Source organism: Vanessa tameamea, chromosome 25 (genome assembly GCF_037043105.1).
Source record: "Vanessa tameamea isolate UH-Manoa-2023 chromosome 25, ilVanTame1 primary haplotype, whole genome shotgun sequence".
In the NCBI taxonomy this organism is placed as follows: Eukaryota; Metazoa; Arthropoda; class Insecta; order Lepidoptera; family Nymphalidae; genus Vanessa; species Vanessa tameamea.
In genome coordinates, this window is record NC_087333.1 from 4223664 (window position 1) to 4250535 (window position 26872).

Here is a 26872-nt window from a genome sequence, read left to right on the forward strand (position 1 = left end):
ACAGCACTACTTAGCATTAGATGAGTGAGCCAATGTAACTACCAGTTACCAAGGTTGGCGTGCATTGGCGATGTAAAATATAGTTAGGATGTGTTACGGCCAATGTCTACATGCAATGGTTACCAATAGCCAGCCCGCGCACCAAGTCTCAATAAAAAATATTGCTCCAAGTTGTTTATATCTCAATGGACCATTGGCCATCGTTGTGTCAGTCGGTGATATTTATGGAATGACAATTATTTGTTTTACATAGATTTCGTATTTGTTCAATATTTTTATACTAAAGTTATAATATTATATTACTTTCAGTCATTTTATGATCTTATCACTATGAGTAACATAGATTGCAACTCGTTAAAACGCTTCGCTCTCTGAAAGCTATTTTAATTACATTAATTAATATTAATTACAATGACTATTTAATAAGATATTTTAGCTTTGTATATGTAATGTTCACATGTAAAGTCGATCTACCAATTAAATAAAATAAATATTATATTTAAATATCAGCTCGCTGTGCACACACACCGTCTTCACCGCGCGCCCATTTTTATATATCCTCTTTTCCCGCGCTTTTGCGACGTGTGTCACTCGAGATGACAGATGCATAAAATACACAGATAATATATATTTATATAAAATATAAATCTAATGCTAATGAATATGTTACTATAGATCTGTGTACACTACAGTATAATTTGGTTTTATGAGACTAACGTATTATACTAATTTTTACCCGACAAATTTTTAACTCGGCTAAAAATTATAATTTGTCAAATGAGGTGTCATTAGAAACGTCTAGATCGTCCACTGCCTATAAGCTATTTGACATCAAAGTAAATTGTATATGGAGCTCCTTAGACCAATAAGCACTTGTACAAAAAAAAATTGCCGTGTTATCAAATGAAAGGGCTTAAAGCAGCGGGTGAGCGCTTTAAATGCGCTGAATATTTAAAGCCCAGGCTTGCCACTTTATTCACATTAACGCAATAATTATAATAACATATTCGTGTCGCTTTCCTAATGGCCGTATTGTATAATAGTTAGTAATAATTCTTTGGCTGTTAAATAGCGTTTAATTTTCGAATACATTACCAATTTAAAGTTATGACTCCCGACCGATGTAGGTCACCTATTAAACTGCGTATGACATCGTACATAAGTATAAACGGAAACAGGCGCACCCGTTTTTCTATTTTTCGTCATAATCCGATGGAATGGAACAGACTGACACGATCAGAGGGCCTTCAAGGATAAAGCTAACGATCGAACGAGCCAATACATACTTTCCGAGGCTCGAGTAAATAATAATTATCGAACTCTGGCATGAAAATTTCTACACAAATAAACTGCAGCCTTACCCCCGTAACCTTATAAGCCAACTATACCGACGATGCAATAATTTACCTCTAACAAAAACTAAATTTTTCACTTAAAAAAATTGAACATTTTCAACCGTAATTATTACTATAACCAAACGCCTCAAACATATCCAAAATCTTTCAAAAGATAAGACAAATCGTAAATCTTATAGATTCGATACAATGTGTAATATTTAACTTAGTAAATTATTCTAAAGCAATAATTGCATCAAACCGCAAGATCATTAAAACGAGCGTAGCGGTGTTGTTTATTTAATTTAAAATAAAAACTAAATAAAACACGTAAACCATTATTATTGCCGAGATATAATTAAAGCCGAGCGAAGCGGCACACAGATAATTTAATATCAATTTCTAAAATCATTCACAATATTCCACGAGAGACCATTAAAGCGTTGTTTCGTTTATTATTTATTAGTATAACGATATTAGGTACGGGATTGGAACTGCGCCAAAGGACGCGCTGAATCAGAACTGCGATCAAAAATGTTGAAGATATTTCCGCGGTGTGTACTTCGATTGAACTATTTCTTTCAAACAACCGAAAGGAGAGATCGTAGAAAATATTCGAAAAGAATATTTACCAACCCTACCACAAACGAGAGAGACAAAATATGCTTTCTAAGAATGAAATATGACAATGTAATATTCGACATTGACTTTAACAATTATAGTTGAAGGGATACACGCATTGAAAGAAGATTAGTCTTAAATCGATTTTCAAATTGGTTGGGCGGTCGAATGTGCTACTCGCTGATTATCACCAATTTCCATAAATATTGGCGCTTTTTGAACCATTCATTACATCACCAATGCCCAACCAATCTTCGGAACTGAGATGTTATGTCCATTGTGCCTGTAGTGCTGGTTCACTCACCCTTCAAACAGGAACATAACATTAAGTATTGCCGTTTCGCGGTGGAATATCTGATGACTGGGTGGTCCCTACCCAGACGGGCTTGCACAAAGCCCTACCACTAAGTAAACATCATTTATTACTTAAAAAATTAAACATGTTTTTTTTCACATTAGCGGCCTGTAAATTTCCCATTGCTGGGCTAAGGCCTCCTCTCCCTTTGAGCAGAAGGTTTTGGAGCATATTCAACCACGCTTCTCCAATGCGGGTTGCTGGAATACACATGTGGCAGAATTTCGTTGAAATTAGACACATGCAGGTTTCCTCACGAAGTTTTCCTTCATGGCCGAGTACGAGATGAATTATAAACACAAATTAAGCACATGAATATTCAGTGGTGCTTGCCTGGGTTTGAACCCGAAATCATCGGCTAAGATGCACGCATTCTAACCACTGGGCCACCTCGGCTAAAAAATTAAACAATTTCAACCGTAATTATTACTACAACCAAACGCCTCAAACATATCCAAAATCTTTCAAAAGATAAGACAAATCGTAAATCTTATAGATTCAATACAATGTGTAATATTTAACTTAGTAAATTATTCTAAAGCAATAATTGCATCAAACCGCAAGATCATTAAAACGAGCGTAGCGGTGTTGTTTATTATTTATTACCGGGTGAGACTGGAGCTTCGCCAAAGGATCCGATGAATCAGAACAGGGAATTCCTGTAAATATGCTCGTTTGTGTCGAAGCGACATCGATGTTACGCTTCCTCGATGTTCATTCTTTGTTTTCAAATTTATTTTATATATTAATAAATTATGGATCCTATATATTGATGACTTGTAGTGTTTATGATTCATCTCGTGTTCGATGGTGAAGGAAAACATCGCGAGGAATCCTACCCGTGTAGGATAAAATAAATTCCAAAATGTCGCCTTAGCCCAGCTGTGAGAAATTTACAGGCTAACCTTTCTTAAAGTAAAACTCTTAACTTTCTCATTATACATAACTGTTCTTACTTTTGTACAAACGATATAATAACATAAAACTTAGTGATCATTCATAACTACGTCGTAGGTTGACAGATCGCTGACTTCTTTGAACTCGTAACCGATGCCTGTCACTTGGTTATTAGGTCAGAAGTGATCTTTTCGCAAGAACATGAATCGCAATTTCTTGTCCTCGAAAATATTTTGTATTCACGCATAAAATGAAAAATAATACAATCATCATCGTTATCAAAGGAACGTCAGACGTAATGTTAAACGCTGGAAGGTTTATTCGATTTGAAAAATGAAAATGGAACAGTAATATAAAAATACCGAATATTATGTAACTAATGGCTAAGCAGGACATACAGAGTAAACAGCGGGAAATGACCAAAACGCCGTTCAGGCAATTTAGCTAATGGACGAGTCACTCCCAGAAATTGGAGTAACAACACACGCTGGATTAAATGCGACAAATGAAAGACGTTTTTAAAATGTACTTAAGAACATTACCAGCGGGGCATACTTAAGCACGAGACGCGATTTTTTGCAGAGAATGATTTTATATTAATTTATATTCGAAACAAAACAAAACTGAAAGCTGACTGAATTTTGGCGGCAAAATATAATAATGGAGCTATGAATATAACCTAAAATCGTAGACTTTTCAAAGTCACGATTAATATATTTGAGAAAAATTTACTCCGTAAGAGAGTTTTAAAGCTATTAAAATTTAAAGTATAAAGATTAAAATATTTCATTCCGATAGAGAAAACTAAAATTGTCTAAACTAAAAAGAAGTCTTCAACGCGAACACAGACGCACGCACACAATCTTAAAAATGACGATGATTTTGAAAATAAGCCCAAATCATTCATCATGAAAAATCGAAATTTAACCTAATTCAAATTAGAAACAATTACATTCCAATATAGTAATATATAATTATATTTTAGTTAAAATAATTATCATTGAATTATTAAAAAACAGTTATTATTTAAAGAGAATGTTATTTATTGATCTATCATCATAAATGGACGTCAGACTATAATAACTAAAATACTCTAGTCAGTGGCTCTTAAGGCGCGGTCGGCGGTTTTCGTTAAGATACTCCAAGTGTTCATTGCAAGGAACTTAAGCACCCGATTAAAATCTATTGGAAAATAAAATGATATTATTTTGGTTTACAAAATAAGACGAAAAATTATACAATACTTAATTAATCTTCAAAGCATCTATCTATTTCGCTTTTTCTTCGCTTATAATGAAATTCTATTTACGATAAATCTCTCTCACGGCGTCCTTGAATTCAGAAAAGGTTGAAGACCCCTGCTTTGAGGCTGGCGATATTTCATAAATGCAAAACAATTTAGCGTTCCTCTACTACAAAAAGATTAAGAACCCCTGAACTAGGTTATTAAACTCAACACAGTTTACCCAATGAGTCACTGTCAGTTAGTTAATTGCACATAAAAGAGATGAGGCAATAGATACAAGTCCTACTGCATGAAATTGGATCACGCCATCCTAAATTCAATTCAACAATTCCGGTGAAAATACGTCAACGAATGACAAATCAGAGAATGGTTATGGGATTAGCCTCATAAATGAGTTTTTAGCATCTATTAATACGCAACACAATACGATAGACGTGATGAAATCAAACATTTTGTCATCCAAAATGGTGAATACATGAAATACAAATAAACAAGTACATTACTAAATGACATTTAATTCATTTTTAAAACAAATAAGTTAATTGACCAATAAAACAAGGCACATGTTCCAAAAGTTCTTCCTGAATCTGTCAATTTCTTTGAACTTTGCTAAATCAAAATACCTGATAGAGATCAAATTAAAAAAAAAGTATCACATCAGGTACTTGATAAAGCGGCACATTTTACTGATGTAAAAACAGTGAACGATCAAAGTAATTAAGATAGCCAGCGGTGATAACATTTCTTCATAAACGTCGCTCGCATACCGCGTGCCCCGTAGAAAGTTATTCCAAACTGGTCGGATACAGAACGAGTACGTAGGCCAAGATCATACAAGTAATACGATAGATCATTTTATTATTACAAAACATTGTCTGAGTGTTAAAAATATTTTAATAAACTGTTTATAACTGATTGAGATGCAGAGCTTTTATATCGATAACCTGCTACATTAGACAATTCTACTAACAAATCCTTACTATCGCAATCGAATCGAAACGTAATCGTTCAGACGTTTTTCTAGTTTACTAAGAAAATCCAGTTGTGGTCCAGTCGAAGTTAGATCGGAAACGTATCGTAAACGTTATAAATTAGTAGAATTTCCTCCGTACATCTTATTATGATGTTATGTAGTCCTAAAACCCTTCTCAATAAATGGACTATCTAACGCAAAACGTTTATTTTAAATCGGACTGCTAGATCTTGAGATAAAGACAGGTTTAGCTTTATATAGTAACATAGATTTCCTTTTATTATTTCTAAGATTTTGGTTGGAAATAACACATGTTTATTTATACCTTTCACCCGAAAATACGTAATGTATTTTCTGTCTGGATTTGATCGAACGTTATTCTTTTAAAATCCACGTGTTCAGTCCAGTCATCTCATTGTAATGTTTCATACTGACGTATCAAAACATCACAGAAAATTGCCGAAAACATTAAAAAAAATTTTTTTGCTACTTCCAATAAAAATATTTCTGATATATATGAAACAATCAGAGTTTGATTACAATTTTATAAATATAAACAACGTTTGCTCGCGTAAACGTGCACCGAAGTGGTTGTCCTCTGCAGTAGCAAGTAAGTGTAATTAGCCTCTCACTAGCTTTATAAAAAAAAAGGAGTTTTTATAATTGGCAACACCTCTAGTATAAAACCATTGGCATTTAGTATATACATTTTATAAATCTTATATTTTACTAATAGTATAATCAAGTACAGACATTATATTTTTAACCGACTTCAAAAAGGAGGAGGTTATTAATTCGTCTGTATTGTTTTTAGACGATCAAATTCTTTATTGAAAGCTAATTTAATCGTCTCAACAGATGTCAATCAAATTAAAACAAACAAATATCGATTCATTAAAAGCTCAGCGAATTTCAACTTGTGTTGATTCAAATATTTACGTCTATAATATTTGTAGTTATTTCTTGAATAATAAACATTGTCAATTAAAATAAAATCGTTTGTACTAGTTTTTGGAGATCTCAGTAGAATTAAACTCTTTGTATAATTACCGTTTAATTCACGAAGAAATAAATAATCTTTTTCAATAGTTGACTAATTAATATCCATTTCCCTTCATCAAACATTTTATGACTTTAGAAATGACCTGCTTTAATTGTTAACTTTGTAAACAGGAGTTAAGTTAAAAAATGAATTCTGTCATTCGAATAAGACACATCATGGTTCAACCAATCAACCCTTAAGCAACATTTATAAGCAAAGTCATAAGTTATACAGGCTTAGGGTGGCATTGTACAAGCCCGTCTCGGTAGGTACCACCCACTCATCATATATTCTAGCGGCAAGCAGCAATACTTTGTATTGTTTTGTTCCGGTTGGATGAGTGAGCTGCGTTCCCATCTTAGCTCCCAAGGTTGGTGTTGGCGAATTGGCCATGTAAAGAATAAAATTACAGCGCCAATCTTTATCAGCGTTGGTGACAGCATACCATCAGATCCATTTGCTCTGCCTATCAATATCATAAATAAGGGAAGTCGGTACTAATATTAAGAAGCATATTTTCAGAGAACGACCTTAAACGCTTTCCGTGTGCTTGAAGATAAGACAATGACCTTGTTATTATTTCGACAGATAATAAAACTCGACCAATCAGATAACTATGTTTCCGGCTAGCATTTTTCATTTAAATAAACAAAATAAAAATCTTAAATGTTCACGATAATGATGGTAACGTCCGGGTGTTTTGACCACAGCGGGCAATCTCAAGAGAGACCAGCCGAGACGCAGGACATACCTGAAAGAGTTCAGGGCAGGAATAACGGATTTACGTGTTTTCAGAGGCACGGGAGTGTAAACTTCCAATTTCCGAGAACAACTGTTAATGAGAATTTTCCGAAAATCCTCGGGATTGCGCCATTTATGTAGCCACTAGACTTCTTTTAAATAAGTAATACACACAACCTAGTAGACGTTGGCCCGCGTATATATGTATACCAATTGAACATGAACAGCAGAGATAAAACAAAGTGGCTATACAGACAAACTCTATAAAAAAAACAGGTGCCAAATTTTATAGTGATCGACCAAACGGTGTCGAAGTCCAGATCTGTTTACTCAATCAGGCGCGCGCATTTACGTTAAATTGTATCAACGGTCATTAAAAAAATATAATATGCATGTACTATCAGTCTTTTGTCCAATGATTGCCGTCTGTTGCACCTCATGCAATTTTTGATACTCCAAATGTCAAATTTAGTTTAAGTATTTTAAGAATAAATAAATAAAAATTTGTATATATTTTTTGCTGTCTTTGTTTTTACATTAATTTACGCACACTTAGACATCTTGTAAGCATTAGCGTTACTAATACGCATCGATAATTTGATTTGGAAGGGCGCGCCTTTGTATGTGAACAGTCTATATAACAACATCTATCTTTATATACAAGATATTTAAATAAAGAACAAATTGAAATTAAATAACTTAATATGCATGACATTCAATACGTCATAGCAATTATACGTTATTAGTCATCGGTTATAAAAAACTCATAAATCAAATATTAAAGAAACCTTTTCATAAAAAGAATCTCATGTACTTGGACAGTGGCTGTTTTAAATAAATCAAAGACTCAAACACGTCTAGATAAGAACTAAACTTATACCAATTAGTCTGTAGTTGTCGTGGTCATCCAACCTCGTTTTTTTTTTAATTTGTCATAGCGTCAATGCGTCAAGGTGTTTAAATAGACTACCCGAAATATAAGCCCAATAAAAAGCCTCAAATCTGTTTTGGGCGCCAAATTTAAAAAAGTTATAAAAAAAAACCCAAAATCATCAACAAGTTTTTGATAAGTAATCATTAAAACTTAATAAAACATTCCTTTTACAATCGGTTTTGTTTGCGGACATTCTAATGAAGTGGGCTTCAGATAACATCATCGTCAGAGACGCACAGCTTCCTCTAAGATAAGCATGAAGTTACTGAAACAGTAAATAAGATATAGTCTGTAAAACAAACTAAGTTTATAGCACAAAACAAAGTCAAATCATCTAAATAATAACATTTGAATTTTAGGCATTATAGGCTCTACCTTTACTTGGTATCATAAAAAACCTAGTTCATTTTTTCAAAACTAGTTCATTATTATTGTCATGATACATACATACAAAAATAAATAATTCGGAAACAAAAAAGTAGAATTCAATTTAAATTGTAATCTTGTAATTTCGATACGAACATCGAACAACTTAAACTCATTAAAATAGCAGAAAAATAATTGATATTATTCGTTAACATAAGACTAACGAATTAAATCAAATTGAATACCTTTATTCATTACAGAAGCTTTACGTTTACTTATTGACTGTCAATTAAAACACAGCCACCGGTTCGGAAAAGGAAATACTAAAACCGGTGAAAGAAACTCAAACAAACATGTATATATATATGTATGATTGGATGTTTCTCACAAACTTTTATTTGGATTTTAATAAGATTTATTTGAAATGAATTTGAATTAGTAGTAACTAATGATTTTAAATAAGCCGAGATGGCCCAGTGGTTAGAACGCGTGCATCTTAACCGATGATTTCGGGTTCAAACCCAGGCAGGCACCACTGAATTTTCATGTGCTTAATTTGTGTTTATAATTCATATCGTGCTCGGCGGTGAAGGAAAACATCGTGAGGAAACCTGCATGTGTCTAATTTCAACGAAATTCTGCCACATGTGTATTCCGCCAACTTATATATGCTCCAAACCTTCTCCTCAAAGGGAGAGGAGGCCTTTAGCCCAGCAGTGGGAAATTTACAGGCTGCTAATGCTAAAAAATTGATTTTAAAAGACACAATAATATAGTAAAAAAATATTAACGTTAATATCCCAAAAAGCAAGAACAGCTTACCAATAAAACAATACAATGTCACACATACTATAATCGTAACTTCATAAGAAAAACCCAGTTCGAACGTCAACGTTTGACCTGGGTTTAATACCATTCCCTCTCCCTCTATCACAAGGAAAACTTGAATATTAGCAAAGCTATTAAAAAAACAACATTTGTAATCTTTAAAAATGGACAATTCTGACAGTGTAAACCTTGACATCTCAAAATTAACGCGTTCGAGTCCTGATCAATCATTGAAATCACCATTAACGACATGGAAGTCGGTGATTAGCCATGTTTGTTTGTGGGAGGGGTCCGTCTCACTTATTACTCAAATTAATGACACAACGACCATCACATTTTTTAATTTCCATTTTTTTTTTCTACTATTTCCGCGTATTTCTGCCAAGGTTACCCGCCGAGTTAACGTATAATCATTAAATACTTGCAGGAAAATTAAAGTAGTAAAATTAAGTATACAATTTACACGTCCGGACGCGTTCGATTGAAGAATTTTTGCGGTTATTTTTTGTCATAACAATAATTATCATAACCGCGTTGATTAACCAGTTTTTTGTCTCGCGATATTAGTAATACGTTTTTATATTTACTTTTAAAAAGGCACGTCTATAAAACCTATTTGTCATTTATTCAATGAGACGGATTGACTTTTTATTCACGAAATAACATTCGAAATTATGAAACGAAACTTAACTATAGAATAACGCACGCGTAACGCGTCTGGAATAAGGATGACTGTGTCTGACTCAGAAGGTTATATTATTAATCAATTCGCTGTTAGTTTCTTCAGCACATCAAATAATCATATTGAAACTAGTGGTAAATCTATAAGATCTATAAGGGGTTAAATTTGTTTGTATGAAGAAGGTAAGGAAGGTAGAGTGTTGATCTAATTGTATTTTTCGATCGTAGAAAGCAACATTATTCGTGAATACTTTGAAGTGTAAATTATATTTATATCATATAATGTTTTTTTTAATAAATTGTTCTCGAGCGAAGTCGCGACGGGTCAATAGTTGCTAATAAATATTAAAATAGACAATTCTGAATTCACAGAAGTATAATCCTTTTTTTCTATGATTTCTATGATTTAATTTTCGAGTTATTTGAAAACTAGGAAAGCTGGTTAGTAGGTCAGGAGAAAGACCCAAAGAAATGTCATAAAATGTAAATGTCTAAGATAGGCTGTTGATTGTTTCCAAATAATATTTATTAATATAAATATATTTATTATAAGGTATTTGTAAATTTTTGCTCTATGCGCTTCTACTCCATACAACAAATTACAAAGTTCTCATCACATATTAATAAAAAAAAAACAATTTCATATACATAGATAAAAAAAAAAACAACGGTAAGAGCAAGACATCATCACTCGAGTAATTCGATACTTTAACTAAATATACATCAGATGAACTGGATCTCTGAATCAGCACAGACGTGTTTGTATAGATGTTATTTGTTTAACAACAGCCGCTAGCTGTCGTGAGTGTACACAGTGGACGAGTCGTAAATATAATGAGATGACATGAACCTATAATCCACTCGCGTTCACATTCCGCGGTTAAGAATAACTTCAAAGATTCGTATCGTCAGAAATACCTACCTTAGCTAATATGGACGCGTAATGGGAATTGAAAAACTGAGATATTAAAATACACAAAATGTACTTACTTTTTTAATTAATTGGAACGGGAAAAAATATATTTAACAAGCTGAAACTGCGGTTTTACACACGCGAGATTTATAAAACACTTCCAACCCCCGTTTTACCCCCTTAGGGGTGGATATTCATAGCGGATATCTACACCCTTTAAGGAACCTACCTACCAAATATCAAGTTTTTAGGTGTTTTCGTTTTTGAGATTTCGTGATTATTCATGCTTTTATATATACACAATACATACATACATACATACATGCATACATACATACATACATATATACATACATACATATAAAAGCGAACTATAGTTCTAAGGTATATGGAGAATTGTCCTCAAAAACATACCTTACAATTAAAAAGACTTAGCATTCGTTGTAAAATAAATAATAATTAAACAGTATTTGAATAAGATACCATTGTAACTACTAGTTGCTTGCCAGTTCTTCTCGGTAGAATCTACATTGCGAAGCAGTGATAGCTTCACATTTATGACGGCCTTCTTGAATAATATGTATATTTGATTTTACCTATACGACACCTATTATGTTTATTGTAAATTACTAATGTTATGTTATGTTATGTTATGAGCCGCTAATGGGTTACAAGTTGGCTTTATATTTTGACATGCTCTATTTCTATTTAATCGGATACAATTAATTGTTTCACTTTATTTATCGTGTGTAACAAACACCTTTATTCAAAATAAAATAAATAAACAAACAGCACAAGACAATTGGAAAGACACAATGCTACATCTCAAAATTTTACATATATCAACATTTTATTTGATTTACATAATAATACAGAAACGATTACATCATATCACATAGTGCAATCCCAATATGAGGATGAATTCGGAAAATTCGGAACATATTATAGCATTATCTCGGTTCCTCGATCCGACGCTTTGCGGATCTCAGAAATGGGTTATTACGTCGGGCCCATAATTTCTAGTCGCTTGCGTAAAATCTCTAGTATTACAGACGTCTGTATTACGACAGACATGTCTTTAAGCGTTTACGCGATACGTGGTTATTTACATCGAATATATTGTTAGGAACGTTTAAGATAATGGCCGGAACACTGATACGAGGTGGATGAAGATACTTTTATTGCAATCGTGTTACATTTTCATATAGGACTAAATGTCGACCGCGGCTTTATTTAACCTTTAATTTTTTACGAGCCTTGAAGTAATACTATCACTTGTTCAAAAATATAATTTTAAAGAAGTTAAATTGATATTATATTTTGGCGTAGAATATTAATTCTATATCAAAATATAATTTTTTGAACAAGTATTAACTTTTTAGTAAAATTAAAAATATTTGTGTCTAGCTTGAAAACATTACCGCGTCCATTCTTAAAATCTCTTGATTTAAAAATTAAAGTTATATAAAACTCGAAACTATTTCCGTTCGAACATAGAAATACGAACCTGCAATCGTATTCGAAATGCACACATTTTTTAGGAAGTTTGATAATCTAGTCTTACGTATCAATGGCGTAACATAGCTCTAAATATCGTGTCCCTCCCATTATTGTAAATACTGAATCAAAACACGTCAATTTTCATGATCCCATGTTAATATATATTTAACAAGTATTTCACCAAATAAATTTGAGACAAAAGCCATTAGTGTTCTAAAATTTCTTGTTAGATGTCTGTTGTCTGATTATATTTAAAGTTTATTTCTAAAAAACCGTCACCGAGACGATTTCAGAGACGCAAAACATCGTAACAGAGTCACAGTATATTCTCTCCAGAGAAATAACGAAGGCGTCACTATGACAGTTCAAACCAGCGACTATCCTATTTCCGACTTACTGACTCAAATGAGTCACGGAATGACTAACTTCGGAGTTGGGTTAAAAAATATTAAAATTTAAATAAGTTTCTGGGAAATTTGATATTACCGGGACTACAAATATATAACACGTAATTCGAAAACTTTGCAATCATAGAACAACTGAATACTGGTTATTTTTTCTTCTTTATTTAATAATTTTATATATTTTAGTTCGGTAACTGCCATTTTCCGCGAAGTTTCATATACATTACTCCTACGACCCTACATGCTATTACGGCGTGAGGTCATAACCCCTCTCAATAAATAGCTTATCTAAAACAAATATATATTTTTTTGATTTGATTTGCGAGTTCAAACAAACAAACAAACAAACAAACAAACAAACTATCTCTTCTGTTTTATATAACACTAGCGACACACCCGATTTTGCATGTGTGCAATATTAATAAAGAAAATTGTATGATATCAATGTAATTTATATTCGATCGGGTTTTAAGGGTTGGTAGTCAGATGTTAGGCATAAAAAGTAGGTCGTGGTTAGATCTTTCCGGGGATTTTCAGTTAGCTTTATATCATATTTCATTGCCCCAAATTTGGGATGTGAGGATGTAAGCAGTTCCGTGCCTCCAAGTCAATCCGTTCCATCGGATTATGAAAGCGATATAATATAGAGATCATTTGTGTTTCAGCCCTATAATATCGCCGGCGTAGGAGACTATTCTCTATTGAGAATAGCCGCCGTGACTGAAATCGGTCAGGAGGACATAATAAGAAGGAAGCGCTTTATTTTTAAAATTCTTGAGAACAAAACTTTCCTTATCTAATAAGTTTGTAAGAAAACGTCCGTAGACTACATCAATGTTCGAATAAGGAAATAAATTTAACGACGACATAGTCATAAATTCGTTTTCGGTGTCCGACTAAGAGACATTGAGTTACAACAGCTGGTTTTAAAGAAGCAAGATGTTTAGTTTTTGAAATAGTTTATTTTGTTTAACAAATGATTTCGGTTTAAAAGCTTTTATATGGCATTCACGACTAGATGCGTTCTTATTCAAAACAAATCTCACCATTCTAGCTACGCAACTACGTTAAGGAATTTTATATCTTTTTAATGAGATCAAATGGTATAATTATTTTATTTTATAAACCTAAAAATATATAGACTAAAAAGGAACATCCAGTAACATTCCCACGGTTGGGCTATCCTCAAGATAGTATGTGAAAATTCAGCTGACTTAGCCCGAATTCAAATCCGCCATCTTTCATTAAGATTCCAGTTTCCTAACCACTGCGCCATCTCGGCTTTATATATATTTGTATGATATTGTGATATTAGATAGATATTAATGTATATTTCTTTATTTATTCATAATTCTTATTTATCACGCTGCAACCTCTCGACGAAGTCATAAACAGTTAGTATGTTTATATCTATATTATATATAAAATTTAAAGAAATTACAAAACAAAATAAGACAAAACACGTCCGATATTTTTCGCCCGATCGCATTTCATGATTTCATTTTCTGAACTTATGGTATCTTTTTTGGCGACCTCCGTGGTCGAGTAGTGTCTACACCGGTTTTCATGGGTACACCACTCTGAGATCACGGGTGCGATTCCCGGCCGAGTCGATGTAGAAAAAGTTCATTAGTTTTCTATGTCGTCTTGGGTCTGGGTGTATTTGGTACCGTCGTTACTTCTGACTTTCCATAACACAAGTGCTTTAGTTACTTACATTGGGATCGGAGTAATGAATGTAATGTTGTCCAATATTTATTTATTTATCTTTGACTTTGACAATATCAATAAGTGTTTAAAAAAAGGATATTTAATATATATACGAACATATATGTATACAATTTAAACAAACCACTAATTCCATCAAAGCAATACGAATAACTGGAACCGCAATTTTATTGATGCTCGTGTTAAAAGCTCCTCACACAAACGGCCTATTGTTTTATAAGTTACAATACAATGAAACTATCAGGCCAATTCTGAATTTTGGACGTTTTCCAAGTCTCGAATAGCCGTTCAAACGTCTCGTCCTTAGTGCATACATTAACAGAAGTGGCATGGAATTCGAAATTATATTCAATTAAATATCATTTACGCTTTATAGCATGACGCAGGACTATTGTCGAAGACGGAATATTATAACAAGTTAGTGACTCTATAATCGCACAGAACTTCAAGCAATAATATATAGCAATCGATGCAGGGCCGGATTAGCAGTAGACTGGGGGCCCCTAGGTAGGTCAAATAATAATGGAATTCGAAGATATTTAGTAAACAAGCCGTAACTGAGCCGATATCTAGTACTGAATTACACTTGAAATACAATTCTTAACCGAAAATTGCTGGGGTTCAAACCCGAAACAAGTATGTTTTATTTAATTAAATAACACGTGAAAACTGCATGTGCTAAATAAAATTATGCACATTGCAACAAAGTACTTAAAATTACAACATTAAGTACCTATTATATTTCATTGCAATTATTATTTTTTTATAATTTGTTTAGTTTATATTGTGAACAAAATTGTGTCCGAAATAGAACATAGACGTGATTTTAATTTTCTACTTTATCTGTGATCTTGTCGAACACGCTTGGAATATTCAAATATAAGTCTTAAATCACTTTCGTCTAGAAATGTTTATATCAAATATTTACATATATTTTTAATACTCATTTTAATGTTGACGTTTTAACTTATTTTAATTAGGTGTTAACTAAGACCTTATATAAAGGTCTAGGGTGTTATTTTAAAGTCTATCTCCGCGTCTGACTTTAAACGGAAATTGATTTGAATATTTCCATACATAACTAACTACAGTGCTCCACTATATCCTCTACCCAGAAACTAATAGATTGATTGGAATCACTTAAAAAATTAACTTAGATATTTTAACATAAAATGTAATCGTAAGTAATCAGAACAAAATAAAAAATTCTAGCAGTTCAGTTAAGAAATCTAGGACAAACAGACAGATTAAATATATCGATAAAAAAAAACATTACAAATTAACTAAACCTATCTCGAATATACAAAGTGACAAAGGATTTTTATTGTAATATATTTAACAAATATTTAGGCTTATTACTGGTATACCGTTTTATGAAACTTAGTAAAACGCCGCTGTTAAAAAAAAAATATCGCTCACTCATTCGTTATTAGACAAATAATTGCCACTACTTATAATTATGTAAATATGTCTTTATATTCTTGCACACCTAACCAGCATTCTGATACTTCTTAAGGTTAGCTGTTAAGAGAATGCTTTTAGCTTTAAGCCCACGTTTAGTCCAACATATATTTGCATTGTGCAAGCAATTATTATTATTTTTTAAAATATATTACACGTTTACTATAATAGAAATATTTATTTACGAGGAAATGTTTGTAAGCGGTCATTAGAAGTGGCTTGAACTTTTCCTATTAAATTCTTTGAATTTCATATTACCTTTATTAAGATTAATATAATTACTTTAAATCTATATATTTTTTCTCGATATACTAAGTATATCGAATATTATGTATTCGACTTATATCTGTTTTTATTACGATGAAAAATAAATAATTATTTATTTTCACTTTAATTTATTATTCATGACAAAGTAATTAATTTTTTCTTTGAAATAAAAAAGAAAACATTTAAGAGGCGTAATTGGGTAACATTTTCTACTGGTAACTCTTGTCAAAAAAAAAAAACAAATAAAAATCACACCATGCACTATCTCACGATCGCGCCAAAAACATCAATAAACTTCGATTTAAATTTCGAATTTCGAACGCGTCAATTCATCAATTCGAATTGGATAACGCGTTACAACCGCGCGAACGGCGCCGCACGCGCTGCGAGACTGGCCGGAGACGGTGCGAAACGGACAAAACATTTACCTTTAACTGCCATTCCATTTCCATCACATAGTATATGTATATGTGAGAAAGAGAAACCAACATATAAAGAATCATCGATGATCCAAAGTTATGATTTAGCTGTGGTTTCGCAAAGATTATGTTAACCCAAGGACGATTTGTAAGTCGTTCTCTAAAACATAATGCCTCTGTTTATGAAATATCAGCTGCGCCTGCGCCTACATGGCATTTTACGGCACTTTTAACAGCTGTAGGCGATCTGTCTGTTTTATTTATAGCTCGTATTAACACATGTTTTGTGATAATAATATTGAGCAGTTAAAGATTAACGAAATAATTTACGCAACGTTTATAATATATACACATGTTTATGAATTATTTATTAAATTTATAAATTATGAATAACATTATATAGAACTCGCACAAGAATAACGTATTTTGAATACGTAATATATGTATATATAAAAACGAAATATATCATTGAAGAAAACAATGCAGATGATGTCAACACTTTATTTAGAATCAACAAAGAAGTTTTGAAACAAAAACGGATAAAATAACGCATTTAAGTTACGTTCGCTAAGTACTAATGTGTTTATTAATATTTATTAAAATATAAGGACAATGCGGAACAATCGGCAGTGTACGGAGGTCGTTGTACAACCGGCGCAGGCGCATAGAGTTGAGTTACGATCGTGAGTCATGTAAATAGGGCGATCTTGTTTACGCTAGTTTATTACCACTGGTATGGCGTGAAAATTAAAATATTCAACTGTTAGTTTTCAGTACTGTTACAATTCTGAATGTGCGTAAAGTTACTTATTGATAGGATGGTCATTTTATAGCTTGGACTGGTTCTTGATTTTGGTTCAGAATTCATTTTTTTTTTTAAATTGTACGGAATTAAAAATACACTTGTTTTGGATACAATGATACGAAGAGAGAATGAAAACTATTTTCAGACTAACCCTTTTAGAATATCCACGTTCTATACGATTCGATACTTTAGATGTATATTATAATTAATCTGAAACGATGCGAAATGACTTCCAAACAAATACTACAAACGAATTAGATAATAAAATCTAATTTTGATAATTATTTCACTGCACTGATAAAATAAATATAAATAATTTTATTATTTAAATTCAAAGAAAATCCCAAAGGTATGCATTGGGCTAGCAATACCGATATATGGGCAGTGGGAAGTGGGTTAACGGCTCGGATTTTAGCGAATTGACACTTTTATAACATTTTATATAATTTAAAAAAAGGTTAAAATTATAAAAATAATTTTTAATGTAACAAACAAAATTTAAATTTAAAAGAAATGCGTACAAAAACTACTAGAGCAGTTCAACATACATAATTTGGAGAAATATGCGCCCAAGTAGTCAAATCAATAGATCTTAATACTATTGAAGAGAGAAAATCTTAACAGATAATAAAATCAACGAAAACATTTTTTGAAACTTCTGTCACTACCGATAGACAGCATAACAGAGCCGTTAAGAAGAATCGTTCACTCTTAAATAAAACAATTAAAGAATGAAGATTCATTGAAACAAATGAATGCAATCAATGAGTGAGTGAGTGCAAAGTTGCGGACGAAGCTGCCAAAATAATAAGCAATTGTAATTGTATCGGTCAACTCTTCGATATATTTGTTATTGAGTGATATTTTTAATATATTGAAGACATATTTCTTAGGGAACTTATTATTTCATTTCATTCATTAATCAATCATTTGTAATACTAAAATTATGAATTTTTCTAAGCTTACAAGTAATAACAGTAATAGTTACCATCAGGTGGTCCATATGCTCGTCCGCCAACCAATGCCATAAAAAAGGTGTCCTAAATTTTTATACAATACTTCTAATCTAAGCATAAACATTCAAAAAGGTCTTAAGAGTCATCAAGGCTAATCGAATTCTTGGCTCCGATCCTAAGCCGACGTTTTTTATTATCAGACTGCTTCTCTTTGTATAAAACTTTTCATGTATCCATTTCATCATCTGATAAAGTTACTTATTAGTCAAATTTTAAATTTGCTTAAGTTAAGCAAACTTTATAAATATATTCCAGTTACTCAGCCGACTTTGGAAGTTCTCTCATTATATATAGGATTGATTAAGCACACAGACCCCCCGTAGCGATATTGGCATTTGATTATTATGTCACTTGCACATGTTGCCAATTAAACGAGGCTCGCGGACGTCGAGTTACGAAATACTGGTTCAGTATATGGAAAAATATATTCCGAATACAAAATAGTACCTTTGAAGAAATTTTTTGGAGCGATGCGACAAAGACTCCAAAAGTTGTTAGTGAGTGGTATATTATATGGAACGATTTGATACAAACACGTCTTAATTATATCACATATCTGCACTGGCTTTATTAGTGGTGAAGTTGTGGATTATCGGATTTTTGCAGCATTATTTTCATATTGAGAAATAAAACAGTTAGAGGAACGCTCTGGCAACGGTACTTAATAAACTGTTAATGTATATACTGTTAAATAATAGAATTAAATTATTATTTAACTTCAATTTACAAAGAAAAATAACACAACCACACTATCAAACGATATCTGATTACATTTCAAAAAAGAAATAGTCTCAGTTCTTGTAACTCTGTCCCAATGGACTTCTAGTCGATGCAGTATGTTCTTTGCTCCCATTCATCTCAATCAGACATAATTTCAAACATTCATTCAAAATCCTTTCCCATAATGCATCCTACTTACCCTTTATCTTCCATCAATTCGTCGGATTTTATATTCAATACTCGTTTTAATGACAAGTCATTCACCTCTTCTCATTTCATACCCAAAACACGATAAGCAATTTCCTCTAAGCTTTCCGTCATTGGCGCCAGTTCCAAACTTCCTCTTATGTAGATAATCATGCCTTATCTTCGTCAGCCTTGTCAAACCACACATTCAACTTAGCATCCTCATTCCAGATGTATGCAATCGTCTTTTAAAATGGTTTTCTTAAAGCAAAGATGCTAACTGTCAACAATACGATATTTTGTAATTGTAATGTCAGACTTGTCAAAATCGTTTAAGATGTTAGGATTGTCATATAATTACGATCAGATTAATATCCCACTGTTACGCAAATCCGGCTGTCCTCTAAACGAAAAGGTTTGGCGCTTTTTTGTATAACAGCGCTATCCTGCGGGTTGAATGCGCAAAATATAACAAAACATTTCTGTGTACCTGAGGAGAAACAGTCAAATAACTTTAATCAAAAGTATAACACCTCACCTTATTGCCTCCACCTCCTATTAGAGGTTCCGCAGATGAGCGGAATTGAAATTAAACGGAGAAAAGCTGCTAGCATTCTTGTCACCATTGTACGCATTCAATTGTTACAGAAACTATTTTTTTTATAAATATTTAAAGCCTTAATATTAACTGAACGCTCAAACTAAAATCACCAATGAGTTATTTAGCATTTTTATAATTCAAATTAATTATTATCCTACAGACAAGTAAATACCAAAACACATAAAAAAACCTAAAACATAAATCTTCTAAGAATGTCTTAGTTATAACATAAATACCAAACGAATCGATACGCCTTTCGCTTGCATTATAATTATCGGTTACGTAGATTCACTATTTTATTGGCTTGCTCCATATTCATATCTTTGCTCTTAAAATTACAGCGATGTCGAAATCCCGAGCGAGATATGTCTGACGTTTCCTTATCACTAACTTTATGTCGGTTCAATACCAGCCTTGACCCGACACTTAATGCTAGCGAGAGTGCAACATATGATTACTGTGTATGTAAATATGGACAACGAAATATTGAACAAGTTGGAAATGAGTATAACAATAAAGTAATCTGTCGATTTTGGCACCCTTCAGGAGGCTTGGAGCTTCGATCAGGCTGCTCCAATGAAGGTTGGAGAATACATTGGTTGCAGATTTACATCCCACACATGCAAATGTTCCTTAGCCACCACCGAGCATGAGACGAATTATTCGTATAAACAAAAATTAAGCACATTAATAGAGCGAAGCTTGCTGGAAATTGAACCCGCAGTCTACGGTTAAGCTTCATATTCTCTAACCACTGGACATCTTTAAATGAGAGTAATAGCTATGGCCAATCAAATGAAAAATTAAATTAGCGATTGAGTAAAACAGCCCGTGACGTCTAAAATTATTTGATTGCCTAAACCATCAGTAAACGTTTCACAGGGAAATAATGATCAAATAACTTCAATGAGAATATATTCTACCGCCAAAGAGCAATGCTTAATATTGTTGTGTTCTGAGCCGTGTGTGTGTGTGTGTGTCGTGAGCCAGAGTAACCAGACACAAGGGACATAACATATTAGTTCTCAAGGTTAGATAGGAATGGCTAATATTTCTTACGTGAACGTCTATAGGCAGTGGTGATCACTTACCATCAGTTACGCTACCGTTTTTATAAAATCGTAATAATATTAAAGCTGTTTTTATATAATATTATTAAACTCCATTAACGTGAGTAATTCCTATCGTTTTTCCTATATTGTATAATTATAAAATATTGAAAAAATAATTTAAGTACATGTATGTTAAAATCTGTGAATATTATGTAATTTTTTATTTGATTGAATACGAAGTCTATGTCTTTTAGTATAATATATATACACTGTTAATTTACCTTTTAAATAAACAAATATTCACTTTGAACCCGGGACCACCAGTCTCGTGGCATGATGTAATGGCTTACAATATATGCAAGGCTGTGAGAACTAGGTTCAACGTACCTAATAGATCCGCGTTGTTTTGTTCCTATAAATACATGTTATATGCACATATCTTATATCTTATATGTACAACATTTCCACGTAACATAGGGCTACCTGATGGCAAGTGGTCACCACTTTACAGAGACATCGGCACTGTACGAAATATGAACCATCCGCTACATTGCCAATGCTAAACCATATTTGGAAATTAAAATGTTATCGTACTTTTTATTACACCGGCTCACTCACCCTTCAACAATGTAATACTAAGGACATATAATGTATGATAAACCCTTCACCGAATGAAACATGTCGGTCATTAGAGCTATTCTGTAAGAAAAATCTCGAAACTCACCGCGGAACACGTGCGTGAGTGTCAGAATTTGATATGGGACATCGACTATAATATTAACGTTTATACTGTATAGAATACACGTATCAAATTGGCGTATCACTGTAACTCGGTTATGATGTCACGAGTGAATTCTTACAGAATCGCACTGCCGTCGCATCGGCAGGCTCATTATTCTTCTCTTCTTGTTCATGAAGAAATTCAACGACAAATCAACGGAGAACACACGAACCAAAAACAAATTCACGGGTTCTAATCCGATTAAGTACGAGTGCTTATTATGATCCTGCATTTGTCAGGGGCCAAAGTAACCTCGAAGTATCTTCCTAATCTGAGAAGCCTTTACCCATGTATAATACATTCAAATATCAATCGAGCCACTACGTCGTCTCGAATACTCCCTGTTGTACTTATTAAACGCCAATTAAAATACCTAAGCATATATACTAATTAAACAATAATAACAAAGTTCTAGGCATATAAAACCCATCCATTAATTAATCTAAATATAATCTTGTTCGTCTCCATAAACAGCCGTTCTGCAATGACTAAGTCATTAAAATAAAACTGCACTATAACTCCCATATTGGGAATATTCGTGATGATGGCTTACAGCATATATTAGACTTAAGCTCCACTTGACTTAGCGTCGTATAGCTCGGTATAGCTATGAAAAATAGATTATTATGAAAACTTACTATTGGCTATTGTTATTGTGTCTATATTATTAGCCGTGGTCCACAGAGTATTTTGAAATTTGTACTAGCCCAATATATGAGTAATAAATTGACAACTTATACTGGGTCACATAAGGACAAAGGTTTACGCCCCGCAGGCGACCTTTTGCTCTCTCACTCTCTCTCTCTCTCTCTCACACACCTTATTATACCATGTTATTATAACGTTTATATTCGTACATATACAAATATAAAATCTCAATTAATAGTGTCAGTGATCTGATCAATTCCTAATTCAAAATCAACATTAAATTTTCATATCGAAAGATTGTACATTCGAATATAAATAATATAAGAATCAAATATCGATTAAAATTAAAAAAAAAAAAGAATCTTTATCTTTGCTTACACTAAGACTTATTGGACGGTCAGCATCACAGAGAACCTATTAACAACGATTTGCATAGCAAAGGGCAGCGTGATCTGCCTATAAATAATCAAGCAAGCCATCGATATCGACCGACGGCTGGCACAAATCGATTAATTAAAATTTATTAAAACGCTCTCGTATAACCATAAATGAGTACAGAGTAAATAAAAAAAAAATACACTAAAGGCAATATTTTTAATTGTTGAATATAAACCAGCTTTTATTTACACTGAAATAGCAGACGTGAGAATAGATTCGAAGATAAGTGGCTTGTGTCGATATGCGACATTCACCATAATAATTAAATTATATACGTATCAAAACAGTGTAGCACCGTAAAATAGCTTAAAACATTTCACTAGTGAGATACGAAGTGAGTTCTTATAGATTTTCTATAAGAACTCCATTCATACAACTGCACGTCTTTTCTCAGTTTGGCACTTGTAATTAAAACTGCTCTAATTAAATATAATCAAGTATACTGGAATAACGCAATTTTGATTGGTGGACCTGGTGAGTGAATCAAACCCAACTTAGATACACCACATACACTGTGCTACCGTTAGTTGTTCCCATTCTCCATCATTATTAGATTTATGTTATAAGTGCGAGATTAACTCCGTACATATTGATGACGTCATCACGACTAAACAAAATATGAAACCGTAATGAAATTTGACGGAAAGGTAAACTGTGGCTTTGATATAGGTTTAGCCCATAGACATGAGCACTGTAAGAAATACTAACCATCAGACCATCAACCATAGAATTTATGATGAGCGAATGGTACCTCCCCAGAAAAAGTACTACCACCGATTAAGTAAATAATTTGATTGATATATATTGATGTATGAGCAGTATTTATAATTCAATTAACTTAATATTCTATTGAAACAGATAAAGGACTTTCATTTTATATACCGATGACGAAAACAATTAATGTTTTCGTTAACATATATTATTAATACTTGTAATGCACATATATAGAAAAACAATTGTTTTTATACTATACATACTATGAGGTATATTTAAATTAGAGAACAATGCAAAATATACATAATTCTAGCAATTTAATTAAACTAGGCAATGGACTATTGGCGTATGAAGTATACATCGGTTTTTTTCTTACTAAGTGTCAAACCGCATTTCATGGCATACTGTCTTATCCCCAATAGACGTATCACGTTAAAAAAATGCTGATCGAATACCCGACAATACAAAATCAGCACGACGAGCTGGCTCACACGCATCCCCTCCAAATGAAGTCAATGTTACAGAACAAGGACCACCCATATTAACTTAACTCATACACAGATATATCTCAAAATATTTTCCATTAAATATAAATGAGGAAAACCACCGTCGTAGCACTGAAGCGATTACATTTCAGACGAAGCAATTAATTCTCGGTGTTTTTAATAACAATTTATTACGTTTATGATTCAGTGTCGGCGTTTAAGGAAGACACGTTACGGCTGCTTGATAACTTTTTGAAAAATTTCAACCATAGTCTATAAACATCGTGCAGTCATCTCATTGTGTCTGAACAATGAATAATTACTTCTGTATTCGTTATTAGTATAACTGAACCGATATTGATATTATTGTTCTATTCCCTAAATATTTCTAATTGTAAATTTATAATATTGTAATGTAAATTTTTGGTATGAATGTTAAATAAATAAATGAACCAGATACTTGGTCTCAATTTTGAAACGTCTTAACCTAAAAGTTTTCTGGAATAATTTTCTATTAAAAGATCTAGCCTTTAATGCGTTGCACATATTTGTTACATGTTTTTCGGCTTCGCTTTTAGGGTATTGTCGTCAGGTGCTAGGCATAACAAGTATAAATCCTATGTTCATCCTTGGGTTCAAGCTTGCTTCATACCAAATTCCATCAAATTCGGTTGAGTGGTTTGACAGCGAAATAAAAACAGACAGATAATTATTTCAGATAATAGTTAGCACTCTCGGTCCCCCCTATCTTACATAAACAAATGGGATGGTAAATCTGACACGACCGGAAAGAGCGACCACAAAAAATTGGCAATACTTGCATTCCGAGATACACACAGATGTACACTCCCGGTACACACTTCCAACTTTGAGACACCGGGCTGTTACTGAAAATTATTGACGGAAAAACCTAATATTTCGGTCTGATGTGGGATTTGAACTCAGAACCTCGAGATCTCTGGCGTTATATCTAGCCACCAGACCAACGAGGCAGTCTGGTTTATATATACTGACGCAGCTGCCGCCTTGTTTAAGTTGTTGCATCTGTCTGTGACCATATATGAAGTCCTTATCGTTGTGATTGATTGCAGAGTCCAGCAAGGTTTTATGGAGTATTGACGTAGCCCTACTTTATTTAATCGCGTTTACTTTAAATATTTTTACGCTTCGATTGATAATTCATCGGATAAGTAGTACCATGCTGTGAACTTGATTATTTATTAAACTTTTCCGTGCATCGATATTAAACCTTTGCGATAAACATAAAATTATAGAGGTCGAAAATTATATATAAGTAATCACTTTTTACGTAAATAAACAATATCGACTGATTATTATTTGGTGAGGTCACTCTATTTTTATTTAATACCTTGATTTTTGTATCTATCATTGAAAACATTAAGTATTTTAATTTGATGAAATTAGTCAGTTGTGAATCGTACTATTAGGCGTAGTACACATCATTTGATAAAATCATTCGTTCTCAAGACGAAAAAAACATTCATTAACACAAACATTTTTATGCAAGAATAAAGTAAACACCGTAAGAATTATCTAAAAGTACGCTTTCATTAAAAATTTCATAATGTCCAATACCAATGAAATTGAGATGACCTTGGAACATACGAAAACAAACGCAAAAATTGCCAATAAAATCGGTTCACAAACAAAAAAGTTATACACAAAAAAATGAAATTAAAATTTGTAAAATACGTGAAAATACAAACCGATTAATTAATAACATTACAAATATTACTAATTATACGAGAAAAGTGTCCCATTCCTCGACATATAATAAGCAAAGTAATTAGAATCCAGACTTTCGAACGTGACAGAGATCGAAATAGACATACTTTCACATTTATAATATCGCTCATAAATAGCATTGAAAGATTTATCGCTATCGCTTTGTATAAGTGGATGATTAACTTTACAATCTGTGACAATGTAATCTAAACTCGAAGAAAGGGTCCGGCCGAGATACGAACAGTCATTTAACATTCCGTAAGACATATTGTATCTGTGGTATTAATTTTAAAGCTATTAAGCTATTTAATATTCATTAGATTTCCAACGTTTAATAATAATCAATAGCTGTTCGTATAATCGTATTTATAATTTAAACGATAGGGTTGTTCCTCACTGGCAGCACTCCTCTGTACTGAAACTGATTTTGAGCAACATATATTTTTTTTTAAATAATAATATCAATGCCCAATATTAATTACGGAATTACAAATATTCCTATTTACGCCTCCTTTTAAGCTTATCACTTGTGTTAGAAGTGGGTACGAGAATAGTCCAAGGGCTCAGGATCGATCCTGCGACTTTTTACACAGCTAGGCGTTCCGTAAATTATCGCGCTATTGACGCTTTACGTTACAGTACTGCGTCACTGACTATGCTATATGATCTGTTATAAAAAAATCTAAGATTCGATTTTAAGCATCTGCAGTTGAGTCAGTAGTTTTTACAATCGTATGAAGTTATGTTACGCTCAGTTCTTTTGTTTTACTGCTGTAGAAATGTTACCACTCCAGGTATGCACAGGCCTTTTTGGTTATGTAATGCTCGAATCTGAACTGTTACAAGACAGGCTCTGGAAATGCTCTGGGTAAGTGACTGCTATCCACAAAGATGATGGAACCTTACTTATAAATGTTAGTTTTTGCGTATTGTTTGGTAATTTACTTAAATTTATCTCTTTCTGCGATCA

The 26872-nt window shown here is 32.8% G+C and overlaps 1 protein-coding gene across 1 annotated transcript in view; it reads right to left on the reverse strand.

The window, feature by feature from the left end:
• LOC113403108 (focal adhesion kinase 1) overlaps positions 1-16680 on the reverse strand; it is a 59560-nt gene extending 42880 nt beyond the window's left edge. The window contains exon 1 of the mRNA XM_064219045.1: positions 16547-16680. The gene's annotated coding sequence lies outside the window, so the exon portion shown is untranslated. The remainder of the gene's footprint in view (positions 1-16546) is intronic.
• Positions 16681-26872: the final 10192 nt, after the last annotated feature.